The sequence below is a fragment of the Galeopterus variegatus genome, unplaced genomic scaffold (assembly GCF_000696425.1).
Source record: "Galeopterus variegatus unplaced genomic scaffold, G_variegatus-3.0.2 Scaffold1905, whole genome shotgun sequence".
Lineage (NCBI taxonomy): Eukaryota > Metazoa > Chordata > Mammalia > Dermoptera > Cynocephalidae > Galeopterus > Galeopterus variegatus.
The window spans coordinates 83,243-97,332 of NW_007728016.1; the positions used below are offsets into that span (position 1 = coordinate 83,243).

General features: G+C 35.4%; 1 non-coding gene across 1 annotated transcript; it reads right to left on the reverse strand.

The window, feature by feature from the left end:
* Positions 1-1,624: 1,624 nt before the first annotated feature.
* Positions 1,625-1,698, reverse strand: TRNAI-GAU. Its single transcript has one exon. It is a non-coding gene; the product is annotated as a tRNA-Ile (tRNA).
* Positions 1,699-14,090: the final 12,392 nt, after the last annotated feature.

A 14,090-nucleotide genomic window follows, 5' to 3' on the forward strand; every position in this document is an offset into this window, starting at 1 on the left:
GAGTAGTATAATCAATAAAGGAGTAACATCACCAGATTTCCATTTCGCAAAGACCTTTTTAACTTCTGTGTGGAAATTGGATTAAAAAGGCAAAAACTGAAGCCAGAAAGATTATCTGGGAAGCTATGAGCAATCTGGACAATCAAGTCTTCAGTCTCTGAATCTGGATCTCCATTCACTATTTCTCTGTCTTTCAAGGCATGAGTATTATGGTAATATGATAATAAGGAGTCAGTACCATAGACATTAGGGACTTACTGTGTGTGTGTGTAATCACATAATCTTTGAGACACACACACACTGTGAGTGTAAAGGAACCTATAGAAGTCATCTTTCTCATCACGTTCACTTTTAGATGGAGAAGTTTTGCCTCACAAATTTGGGTATCTTACCTAAGTCCTCCCTGAGTCCAATTTATGTGCTTTGGATTATATACATATGGAGGGCAATAGAAAAGAAACAGGGGGCATGTTCCCTAATTCCAATTCCTTTACAATCTAGTTGAAGAAAACAAATAGCCCTACCTAGAGTTACTTGAATCCAAGGATAAAGAATGAATATAAGACTAAATGTGTTTCTATGACTCTAAGCATTAGAGTCCTTGTTGATGAATGCACAGTTTTTGTGGTCTCTTCAGCTCTAAACAAACCTATGTAAATTGATAGCCAGCAGTGCAGGTTGCCCAGGAAGCCTACTGTCATTATGTCTGAAGGAATTCTAAAGTTTCCTCCTCAGCAATATCTACAAATTGCAGGAGTAGGGATGGGTATGAATATGTCTTTATTCATACTCCTTTGGCCTCTCTCCCCGTGTGTGGCCCAAATCCCATTCNTTTTTGTGGTCTCTTCAGCTCTAAACAAACCTATGTAAATTGATAGCCAGCAGTGCAGGTTGTCCAGGAAGCCTACTGTCATTATGTCTGAAGGAATTCTAAAGTTTCCTCCTCAGCAATATCTATAAATTGCAGGAGTAGGGATGAGTAGGAATATGTCTTTATTCATACTCCTTTGGCCTCTCTCCCCGTGTGTGGCCCAAATCCCATTCAGACAACTGGTTGTTTGGAGCTGTATACCTTCATCCTTGTTACAGTGCAGACAATGGGATATGAAAGGCGTGAAAGAGCAAAGCCACAGGGTTGCATACTGTGTAAATATCTTCATTGTGGCCATTGTTTTAAACAAGATTTTTAAGGATATCAGGTATGCAGTTATTTGGCATGCTGTTTATAATGCAATTAAAATGTATTTTTATAGGATAGGTAGTTTCTAATTTTTAATATATCACTAATCCAATATTAATAAGGTAACAAATGTTTCTAAATTAAAAAGTAACAGATAATCCACAATATAAAAGTTTGTTTGTACTTTGCAGTGGTTTACTCTGGAGGTTGAAACCTGGTTCTGCTACTGACAAACCATGTGAATATAAACAGGCTGCCTATATTCTGTGTGCCTCAATTTTCATTGCCAAGATAGAGGTAATAATGATAACAACCTCACTAGGGTTGTTGGGAGAACTAAATGAGTCAATACATGAAATGAGCTTACATGGGACATAAAAAATGCTTATTATTATATTATTTTTTGTGGTGCTTTTGTGGTTTTTTGTTTGGCTTTTTTGTGGCTGGCCAATACAGGGATTGAACCCTGCACCTTGGTGTTATCGGCACCATGCTCTAACCAATTGAGCTAACTGGCCTGTTTTGAAAATTTTTAAGAAAATGTGGTTCCATCCATCAGTAACTTTCTATAAAACTGTGAACACAGGAAGACATGCCTGTGGAATTAAGCGTATTTAACATTAAAGGCAATTACTATCAAACTCCTCACAATTCTGAGTTATTTTATGGAAAAGTACTTATTATCCATCCTGCATTTTATACGAAGATTTCAAAATTCCCCTGATGACTTGGGATAGAGGGATGAAAGTTATCAGAGAGCTCATGCCCTGTTGGGTTCTAATCATCTCGGATGGAAACCATATCTAAAGGTCTAAAGTATTCTTTGGAAGGACAGATGCAGGGTGGTTGCCAGTGTTATATCACATTCCAGACCTGATTAAAGGTTCTGGAGTTGTGGAGTTGTGGTTGTGCATTCCTCCACCAAGGGCAGACGGAGCTTATTCCAATGTTCCATCTCTGAAATATGTAGACCAAATGAAATATTATGTGACAATGAATAATTATCAGTCACAAGAGTCTGGAAGGCTTTCATTCATTAAAACAAATCTGTTGAGCGCACACTATCTTCCAGGTTCTAGAACAGACATGGGAGTGCCAATAAGAAGAACTTTCTGGCCAAGAAAATTCCAATTAGTGGAGGAAGGAGGCAAAAAAAAATAGTAAAAAATTCACAGTATAGTATAATAATAGAGGTATGTAAAATTCAAGGTAGTGAGATAAGGGAAGTGAGAACAAGTTGATGTTGGACACAGAGGAATCCCTCCAGGTAGTAGAACCTGAGCTGAGTCTTGAAGGACAAGTAGAAGCTAATCACCAAATAAGATGGTGTCACCAAAAGAGAATTTTATTTCCTACTTAAGTAAATCACTTGGTGAATTGTGATACTGATGACTGGCATAGACATGTAGTTGAAGGAGCACATTAAGAGGGTTGACGGGTAAGACCATTCCAGAGTGCCTCCCCTTTCCTCTGTGTCTTACTTATGTCACATTCCAGACCAGATTAAAGAACTGTGGATACAGTTCTTTTAACACTGGCAACCACCGTGCATCTTTCCTTCCAAACATTCCTTGCAAACATTTATGCTTGTTATCCACAGTTCTTTTTTCTTGATTGTGTTAGAACTTAGTTCAAAAGAAGGGCAAATAGGAGGAAAAATTATTTATAGATTTCTACTTAGTTTTACTTACACTTAATTTAATGTAACTTTTAAAGCCCATAAATGTCACATCTTAGAGAAGGATGCCTTGATTTGGAAATCATTGCATTAATAATAATAATAACTAATACTAATTTGACTTTACTGTGTAGCAAGCATTGTGCTAAGCCCTTCACAGGCATCATTTCATTTAAGCCTCACAACAAATTTGCGAAGTATCATTCTCCCCATTTTACAGATGGAGAAATTGAGGCTTAGAGAGTTTGATCACACACTAAGAGATTAGCTGAATTTAATATGAGCTCTTCCCATGTTATGGAAAGAGCAGAGGATTAGAAATCCATGAATCTGGTTTTGAGTCCTAACTTAGCTATTTATTGGCAAGTCAATAGTCACATCACCCTTTTTTATCTGTAAAGTATGAGTTGAGGGATGGGTTGGTATGACAGGAGTAATTGGAGAAGTTGAAATTGAAGACCTTTGTAGCGCCTTCAAGCTTTGAACTTCTATGGTTTGTGCATAAAGAAATGTTCATTCTGGTAGTGACTCGTGGCACAAAATATGGTGACTGATCCACACAGTATACTGAGATGACCGACATGTCACCAAAAGGAAGATAGACAGTCACTCCGTTAATGTGGTCATTGATTTGATTCATACATTTATTAAAGGCCCTTTCCAAGTTCTCCTGGCCATGGTTTTGTACTCAGTGGAAGGAATTGTTTGGATTATTGCTTTTTCCATTATAGGAAAAGGGGTGGGAACAGTTTCTCTGGAGAAACTTGTTCTATAAACAAAAGTCTTCCTGGCCATTGTTTGTATCTTAAAACAACTCAGAAAGGGGCTTTTTGTGATGTGTTCTCTTGAATTTTGTCATCTGTCTTTTACCCTGTAGTTATGTTGCCCAAGTATGGTAGAATGAAAGCCCTCCTAAGTAAAGATTTGGAGGGGAAAACCCACAGAAGGGTCTTTTTAAGCTGTAGATGGAGGCGGGGAGGGCAGATGGGTGGAATATCAGCCTTCTGACTTTCTTTACATTGGGTTTTTAACTGCTGGTTCATTTTGGCCACAGGCAAGTTACTGGAGCTTTTTAGTAATTTGATTTCTTTGGAGATAGAAAACAAAAAGTGGCCACTTTGGTCATTTAAAGCTAGATGGAGGCGGGGAGGGCAGATGGGTGGAATATCAGCCTTCTGACTTTCTTTACATTGGGCTTTTAACTGCTGGTTCATTTTGGCCACAGGCAAGTTACTGGAGCTTTTTAGTAATTTGATTTCTTTGGAGATAGAAAACAAAAAAGTGGCCACTTTGGTCATTTAAAGCTCTGTGATGTTAGTCCTACTCTGTAGATTTAGAAGAAAATGCATAAAATTTGAAGTCAGAACACTGGCTCTGCCACTTATTAGTTGTGTGATTCCATATAATATTTCTGAACCTCCATTTTTCATCTGTAAAATGGGAGTCAAAATCTTTATTTCCTAAGTTTGTCATGAAGTTTAAATGCAGTAATATATATACATAAAGTATTCAGTCCTGTGCCTGCCTGAAGCTTAATAATGGGAACAAATCACATTGTTCAAAAATAGCAAAGATTAGTATTGTAAGCTAACAGAAGTAATATTAGCAGTATAGCATCCCCTATTCATTGGGCAAGACCATCTTTTTCCCACCTTGCATAGTTAGCCTCTTTACAGCACACATAAGTAACAATAGCAACAGATGCTGTGCCAATAAGGAAACAGAATGTAAAATAATTAATGCAGTATGCTCTGTGCTTGGAGGTTTCTATCAGATATTACCGAGCTTACAATTTAAATTCTTCTAGAAGGAAATCTGAGCTTAGAATGGCTTTATATGTGCATCAGCTATTATTTGGTGTACTTTCACAAATATCTGCTATCTGTGGTCGGTCATGATTATTTGTGAAAAACAGACATATGAAGAAGAGATATGAAACTGTACTGGATTAATAAGATAATGCCCAAGGTGTGAACAGCATATTAATATACTTTGCACAAAAATGGCTGACCCAGCTGAGCTCAGATATCAAATCTCTCTGCATACATGAAGATGTTAATTTTCAGTGAAAAACCTTGGATAGATGCCAATAAATTCTGGGAAAAAGAAATACTGTTATACAGATCCCTTCTCAGAGATCTTTGATGTCCACAGAGAAAGCTTTCCTGAAAAGATAATTATTTCTTTGTTGTCACATTTTTGAGGATTGCCCCAGCTAGGTCGTTTTGCATCTAAAGACCACCACAAAGTTCAAAGAGGGTAGGAGGGGACTGTTATACAGATCCCTTCTCAGAGATCTTTGATGTCCACAGAGAAAGCTTTCCTGAAAAGACAATTATTTCTTTGTTGTCACATTTTTGAGGATTGCCCCAGCTAAGTCGTTTTGCATCTAAAGACCACCACAAAGTTCAAAGAGGGTAGGAGGGGACTTCCTTTTAAATCTTGGTAAACCATTTGCATTTTCCAAAAGTTGGCTGACAATTACATGGTATTGGAACTTCCAGTTATAATTGTATTGCAAAAATAATAAGAAGCAAGCAGAGGTTATGTTAACAGGCACTTGGTGGCTATCAAGAACATGTGGGTTAGCCTTTGAAGTCAGTTTCAATAGATTTTTATGTGAAATAAGTGGAGTAAAATACTCCATTTCACGTTTCACAAGTTATGTTGTTTAAAGTACTGATGTTGTTTTTAGTAAATGTGTTTTAGGAAATTATTTTACTTCCTCTGAATGACTACTGTTTTGGAAATCAGACCTTCTTCATTAGGCTAGGCAAAATAGGGGGTTAAGATTACATCTGTATTTGTTTCTATTTTTTCATTTAATAAAATTGACTTAAGCACATGGCTTTTAAAAATAAAACAGACACCGAAAGCTCAAAAATGCAAAATAAAAATTTCCCTTTCAAAATTTGTTTTCCTGTATGTCCAAAATAAAAACAAAACAAAACCAAAAGTAAAAACAAATTTTATGTATAGACCTACTCATATGTACAAGCATACTTCAAAAAGTTCATGGAAAGATTCATATTATTTTTAATTATATTTTTCCATGAACTTTTTGAAGTATCCTCACATATTGTTTGTTTTACACAAGTAGGTATATAACATACTGTGTTGTACTTTGATTTTTTACTTATTCTATCTTGGAGAATTTTCAATAGTATTACATACAGATCTGCTGTATTCTTTTTCACATCTGCATAGCATTCTATTGTTTGGATGTACTATAATGTATCTAACCAGTAATTTCTGTTTCTGGTTATAATACATGCTGTCATGAACAATTGTAAATTATTTGAGTGGAATTGGTGGGTCAAAAGGTATGTACCTTTTAAATTTTGACAGATATATTAGCTTCTAAGAGTATGTGAGAGTGCTTATTTTAGGCAAATATTATGTTGTCTCTATCTGTGCATCCTCTTCTACACCTGGTTGGGGGTGTGGTACCAATAAATGTTAGCAGAATGAGTAAATGCAGGATAGAAACTTGGAATTCAACAAAGGTGTTATTTTAGTCAGGGTCACAACAGGAAACAGAAGGTGTACTCAAATTAAGATAATTCAGTAAGAGTCATTTACAAAGGGACTATTTATAAAGATGCAGTAGATATGGGGGAAACCCACAGAACAGTGCAATAACCTGGAGCTAGTAGATAGTGGCTGAGTTGTTACCACCCCTGAGCTACAACAGAGAGAGGAAGAAGCAGATGAACCTTACAAGGAGTCATGCTGAGAAGTTCACCTTGACAGGAGCCCAGACATCATGAGGTTCCCCTTTGCTCAATGTTGGTGGGGCTTCCCTTTGTCTAAATCTAAGCAGAAGCCAGAGCATATACCCTTCCATGGGGTTCATACTGGTCAGCCTCACAAGGCAAAATTTGAAAAGTATAAAGAGTAGATCTGAAGGAGGAAAAAATTCAAATGATACAAACACCGAGATTATTTCTAACATCACTCTGACTTTAGAAAGGACTCATCCCAAACCAGATACGTACCCATACAATCTTTACGTGTGTCTAAGAGCAAACTCTGTCATTTCTTTCAGTAAAGTACTATTTCTTTTATTATCTAATTATCTTATTTTTTAAGCTGTCCAAGGGGAAGGACCATGTCTAACTTATTCATCACTCTTTTAGCAGGACCCAGAACAGTGCCTGACATATGTGAAGTACTTAATTCATAGTTGTTGAATAACATGTATGAATATATAAATAAATAGATGCCAGAAAAAATGTTTCTTATTTCTGAACTTGATATGATATTTTATATTGCTATTTAAGCCAATTTCTTCATCATTAACGATTTTTTCAGTGCTGATGGTATGACACAAAATATAGGAAATTTCCATCTGGAGAATGGCTGGGCTCTAATGTCTTCATGAGATGCCAGCCCTAGAATTGAAGTGCTACTTAGCTTCGATCTTCTAATGGGTTTTCCTATCTGGTGAGTCTCAGGTATATGGGTTTTACCCACATAGAGAATGTAAATGATGAGAGGAATTCCAGATATATAAACAGCATTTTAGACTATAGGAGATTTCCATTTCTGTTCTCCCCGAAGTTTTCTGAACCCTACGTTGATAAGCTCAAGCACCTATCTATCCTACACACTTCCTTGGTGGAGCTTTCTTTTCTTTTGTCCATGAGAATCTAGGTTATTATTCTTGAAAGTTTTCTCTGGACCTAGTTGACATTCATTCCATAAAAACAATGAGCACATTTAACTGTATTCTTTTTCTTGAATGACTATATTAAATATAAAATTGTGTTGTCTAGCTGTCTGAGGAACTTGGACCCTGTCTTTTTCATCATGATATTCATGAACACGAAGTTTGACACATAATAGAGGCTCAATAAATAGAAGCTGAATTTATTCAGAAGTTCAACATTCTTCTTCCCTGTTTCCTCACTTTGTAGATGCAACATGAAGATCAATTCTCACTTTTTTCTACTGCTGAAGGGAGAGCATGAAAATCAACATGGTAATATAGAATAAACTTGGGCTTTGATAGGAGACCTACCTGGGCTCAAATCACAGCTTTGCTATATCTAGCTTGATAACCTTGACCATTATGAAAATTCTCAGAGGTTGCTGGGAGAATGTAATAGGATTACATACATAGTAAATTCACTGACACTTGATAAAATATTATCTTCCCTTCCTTTATCACCTTCTTCTTAAGGATATCAAAAATTGTGCTCTGGTTATAGTCAAAAGATGGGCCAGTGGATTTAAATGGGGGATTTAAGGAGCTTCTGGTAATTTTAGAGAAAGGGCAGGGCATAATGAGAACCAGCAATCTTCTTTTAAATTCTCTTATCCATGGGTTCAATTGCTGGTGGCACAACTTGCTGGCTTTGTAATGTCAGATGATCCTCTCTGAGCATTGATTTCTCATCTGTAAAATGCACCTAACACACATCCACTTTTTGCTGCCCTCATGTAACATCACAAGGACCATATATGCTAAATGGATGTGCTAGCAAGTGTTAAAGAAATGTAAGACTTTATGCAAACATGAAATGTTGTTATCTCATAGTATACCCCAGAGATAACAAACCACAGCTATTAAGGACACAGGTTTTAGATTTAATATACAATTGTAGGCTTGAATTTTGGCTCTGCCACTTGTTAGCTGTGCAAACTTGGTTGGGTGATTGATATTTCTGAACCTCAGTCTCTTTGTTCATGTAATGGAAATAATTATTTATACCTGTCCTCTAAAGATAGTTTTGAGGATTAGTTGAGATTGTGCATATAAATTGCTTACAAACTCATAGGTCAATAGCTTTTTATTATTATTATTAACTATTCCTTTTACTGTCGCTTGGGTAGGAACATATCACAGTAGTGATAGAATCAATCTTGTCCCTAAAGTTTTCAACCAAGAGTAACAGCAAAAACCATGCATGTTTGTATTTGTCTCACTGGCTCAGCAAGATGACTTGAGGAAATTTTGAGATGTTAGAGTTCAGACAAGCAATATGGAAAGACAAAACACCACCCCAAATTGTACCTGTGACATATGCAGAAAGCAGATAAGACTTATCGCTTATAGTTTAAAAGGGAGGATTTATTAAACTAGATAAGAATCTAGAATTTATGATGAATTTCATTTCTGTTCCTTATCTAACCACTTTTATGTTTTCAATAATTCACACCTCTAAAGTTACATGGGCTATGTAACTCTCTTTTATTTCCCAGTTTTTTTCTCTCAAAACACATAAAAGATTGCAAAGACTTGCAGCCACTAGGAAACAATAGCAGGAAGCCAGAGAATTTGCCTAAAAATTGAAGGTGAGTCAAATAAGAAAAGTCTTCGTAACCAAGAGCAACCAGACAGCATCTACTATGCCACATAAGAGACCCTGTTAGAACACTAAAGCCACCAGTATCCAAAACTGTAGAACTTTTCCAAAAACACACATGAAAAACATTTCCTGTCTGTCACTGAACTACCAAGTTGCTATAACATTATATCTCTGGTGCAACTTTTAGTATAAATAAACAATTTTGATTACTTTTCAAAGATAACATCACCAATAATGCATTACAGGTTCAAAATATGGTTATTTTCTTATTTAATATTTATTGAACTTTTATATTCTTTTCATAGTTGACCTGTGTGTTTTATATGCATATGGATATGTAGGTATGCATGTACACACACACACACACACACACACACACATTAAATGGAAATTTTGAGGGTATAGAAATCATGGATCATTAGAACTAGAAGAAAGCTATAATAGTGACTTAGTCCAATCCTCTCCTTTAATGGATGCAAATATTGAATCCAAGGACTTAGACCACCAGATCTTTTTCTTTCTTTCTTTCTTTCCTCCTTTTTTTTTTTTTTTTTTTTTTTTTTAACTTTCCACTATATCATGTTGCCTTTCAACTCAGGGTAAAAAAATAAAAATAGAAAACAAAAATTACTTAAAAAAACTACCAGACAGACTGACACAAATACCTGAATATACAGAAGACCTATTTACTATTTTGGATGTTGGAAACAGTAAAGCTAGGGAGACCACATGTCCTAGAGTGTCAAGAATAGTTCAAGTCTATACTTGTTGCGCTGTTGTAATAATCAATAGCACTCCCATTCACTCTAAAAAACATACTGGTTTGGAAAATAATCCTACATAGTCACCCTAATTAAAGCACAAGTAATTAAAATAATACTATGTAGTCACCCTATAGGAAAATAATCCTATTAGTCACCCTAATTAAAGCACAAGTTTCATGTTGGATGTCAAGATCACCCTTTACTTGGAAAAAAAATCTGAAAATGTATTCTAAAATTTGGCATCCTGTAAGAGAATATACAAAATCTATCAGAAAAATATGGGATTAAAAAAGGGGGGAAGGTGATACTATGCTCTTAAAAATAAGCAAGACTACATAGCATTTAAGTGTAGCTTTATGAGGTGTCTTTAATGAGAAATGTGGTTCTGTTTTTATTTTTGCTTGTTTTTAACAAACAAAATGAAAGTACATAAAAGAGTAGTACAGCCAGGCTGTAATTGAAAAAATGCAGCCTGGAGTTGAGACTCAAGTTCATGTCCTGTCAAGGTGTGTCACTATTTCTCTGGGCCTTGTTGTTTCTATTATCTATAAAACAAAGGGAATAACTTAGACTATCTCTGTTTCTTTTCAGCTCCAATTTTAGACTCCCATAGACTTGTTAATGAATTTCCACAGTTTAATCCTTTCCTGGAAAAATCTATTACCCACTCAACTCACCAATTAGTCCCAAGTTCTCAATAATACAAGTATATCCTCAGAAATTTCAGAAGGTAAAAGAAATAAGTAACATAAAGAATGTCTCCTCCTGAAATTTGCCTCTGGCAATACAATCTAACAACATTTAAGACTGAAGCAAAGAGGGTCTATCTTTTGATTCTAGTGTTCTGGCTTGGACAGATGTCACTGTGTGTCTCATGCTCTGTTTTATCAGCTCAGGGACAAACGAAGACTCTGCCTGTATGTGTGGAATGAATAAAATGTAGCATGACCAATATGCTCAACTCTGCTTTCTCCCCAGTTGGTTCAAACCATGACCCAGCAACTCATGTTGACAATAGAGAAAGCTAAAACAATGGGATTAGACATGCTATAACCCTATTTGATGGCATGAATAGACCCAGCTTCATTTTTCCAGCCTCAATTGCTGAGTTTTAATGGAAAGTCCAAAGGTCAATTACTTTTTGATGCTCATATGGAGAGAACACTGATATTTAGGGGAGGTTGATTATATTATGCATTTTGCACACACAGCATATTGATTTGCTATTTATGGAGAATGTTTTTAATTAGTGCTTGAATTGTGCATTAAAACTGCATATCTATAAATAGTTAACAAATGTGATATTTTATACCTTAAAATTCAAAACTTCTCTTTTTTCATTTGATGGATTCTAACCCATAGCTCTCTGTTTACATGTTTGCTATTTTGGCTCTGTGTAATTCTAGAAATAACTAGTTTCAGACAGTTATGGTTTAGTGAACGCAGGGAATTGCTTTAGCTAAAATTATTGTTGCCTGTCTCTTAAACTCCTACAAAATAAATCTACGGGCTTTGGAAAAGCACAAGTTATTTCCAATGACACATACTATTTGCTGAAAATTTACGGTAGATTGACTCATGCATCTTTGCATTGTACTTAAATTAAAATACTATAGCTTTGGTTGTGGGGCAGATGTGTCAGTGGCCTTGCTGCGGCTGAACAGTTTGTTTTGATAGGACAGAGAAAGTTTACCTAATTATAGGCGGCTCATTATTGGTTCTGAAGGAGGAAAAATGTCGTCTCAACATTGATTTCTTCTGGAAATGAATCATGCAGTTGTATAACTTTTAGCACTGCTGTCTGTCTCCATCTGTGATCTTTTTTATTTTTTTCTCTTTTAGTTAATGTGAAGTTTGTCATTTCAAATAATGTCTGATGTCTGGCTCTAGGCTATTTGTAGAGTTATCCTACCCAACATGTGTCACTCATCTTTGTTTAGAATCTGCAACCTTCATCCTAGCAACCTCTTTTTGTATTTTATCCTTGCTTTTGCTTCATTGGTGGCTTTGTACAGATTATAATGGGCTCCCACAGTAAGACTATGATTAATGGTGGGTATCATAAGTTCATAGACGTACAGTAAATTGGAATTCTTGGCATGAATTTATCATCCAGGTAAATATTGGTTGCATCTTATATATCAACAGTTGTTTCGCCCATACATTGTCACGGCCAACCCATCCTTTTAGTGGATGCCTCATAAAGAAACAATACGAAGTTCAAATGTTTCACCCCACATATCCCATTTCTAAGTTGAAGCTGCAGATGTCAGAATTCTTCCAGATATGAGAAGGAGATGCCTTGGATTTCCAAATGATTGTAATTTTTATCTTAGTCTTTCATGGCTTTTATGTGATGTTTGCTTTATTTACCTGCTTGTAAACAAACAAAAATCCAGCATGTTGCTGTCTATTTAGGAGGAAGTTTCTTTTCATTTAAACCTGATATTGAGTTATAAACTATCTTCCTATGGTCTCATGGGCTAGTAAGTGGCCCCAACACACAATGAACAACAGAATTTTTGACCTTGCCTTTAGCTTTCACATGAAGTAAGCAACATGAACTTTCATGTTAGAAAAATCTGATTTTCAAGATAAATTCCAGAATCTGAACAAATTTAATCTCTCTCCATACGCACACCCTTGCATTCTACTACAGAATAACTGCCATCATTCTACATGATAACCCCCAATCCACAGGTGCTCAATCATTAAAAAATATATATTTTTAACATACTTATTTACTAAGTCAGAAGAATAGCATAATAGTATTTTAAAAGTTTGGTTGCTTTTTTAAATTTGATTTTTAACAAAAAGGGATTCTCAAATTCAAAGACTAAATGTTATTCATTGAACTATCTCCAGGGATTAGGTAAATTCGTGGCACCCTGTGGGTACTCACATATTCCTGATGAAAATAATTTTCTTTTTGGTTCTGAAGGAGAAGCAAAAAGTTGTCCCAGCATTGCTTTCACCTGAAAATGAATCATACTATAACTTCAATCACTACTATCTGTCTCCATCAATGATCAGAAAATTCAATTATCTAAAAATTCAATTTCTTTTCATTTTCTGTACTAAAGCTCTCTGGTTTTCTGCATTTTACTGTAAAGAAAATCTAAAAACGAATAGAATAAAACAAATGGTTTTGACTCTTCAATGTCAAGGGTGTCATACCAATTACAGCAAAAAAACACAATTAATTAAAATGTAGCAGCAATGCAAGTAAATGGGAAGCTTGAATTGCCTTTCTTTATTTAAAAAGAGAGAAAAATATCAGGAAAATAAACTTATCTTATAGATGTTAGAAAAATCTGATTTTCAAGATAAATTCCAGAATCTGAACAAATTTAATCTCTCTCCATACACACACCCTTGCATTCTACTACAGAATAACTGCCATCATTCTACATGATAACCCCTAATCCACAGGTGCTCAATCATTAAAAAATATATATTTTTAACATACTTATTTACTAAGTCAGAAGAATAGCATAATAGTATTTTAAAAGTTTGGTTGCTTTTTTAAATTTGATTTTTAACAAAAAGGGATTCTCAAATTCAAAGACTAAATGTTATTCATTGAACTATCTCCAGGGATTAGGTAAATTCGTGGCACCCTGTGGGTACTCATAAATTCCTGATGAAAATAATTTTCTTTTTGGTTCTGAAGGAGAAGCAAAAAGTTGTCTCAGCATTGCTTTCACCTGAAAATGAATCATACTATAACTTCAATCGCTACTATCTGTCTCCATCAATGATCAGAAAATTCAATTATCTAAAAATTCAATTTCTCCCATTTTGGAGGAATACGGTTTTGCTCTGGCTGAACTAGCTATTGCTAGGAAAGCCAGTTTGGCTTTGAGGCTGAAGTCCAGACTCGGAAGCTGACTGTCCAAGATCATGGTCCAGGGCCCCATTATTAGCCATGGAACCTTGGCAAGTCACTCAACTTCTAAGTAACCATTTTTTGGTGATAATAGTGCCTACTTACTTGGCTTTTTGTGTGAATTGAGTTCATATATGCAGAGCACTTGCAAAAGGCAATGTTCCCTAACACTTCCTAAGTCTCAGCTATTTTACTTTTGATGAGATTACCAAAAGCAAAGCATTTGATTGCAAAGTCCTTGTAATTTATAACTTCTTTAAGAATT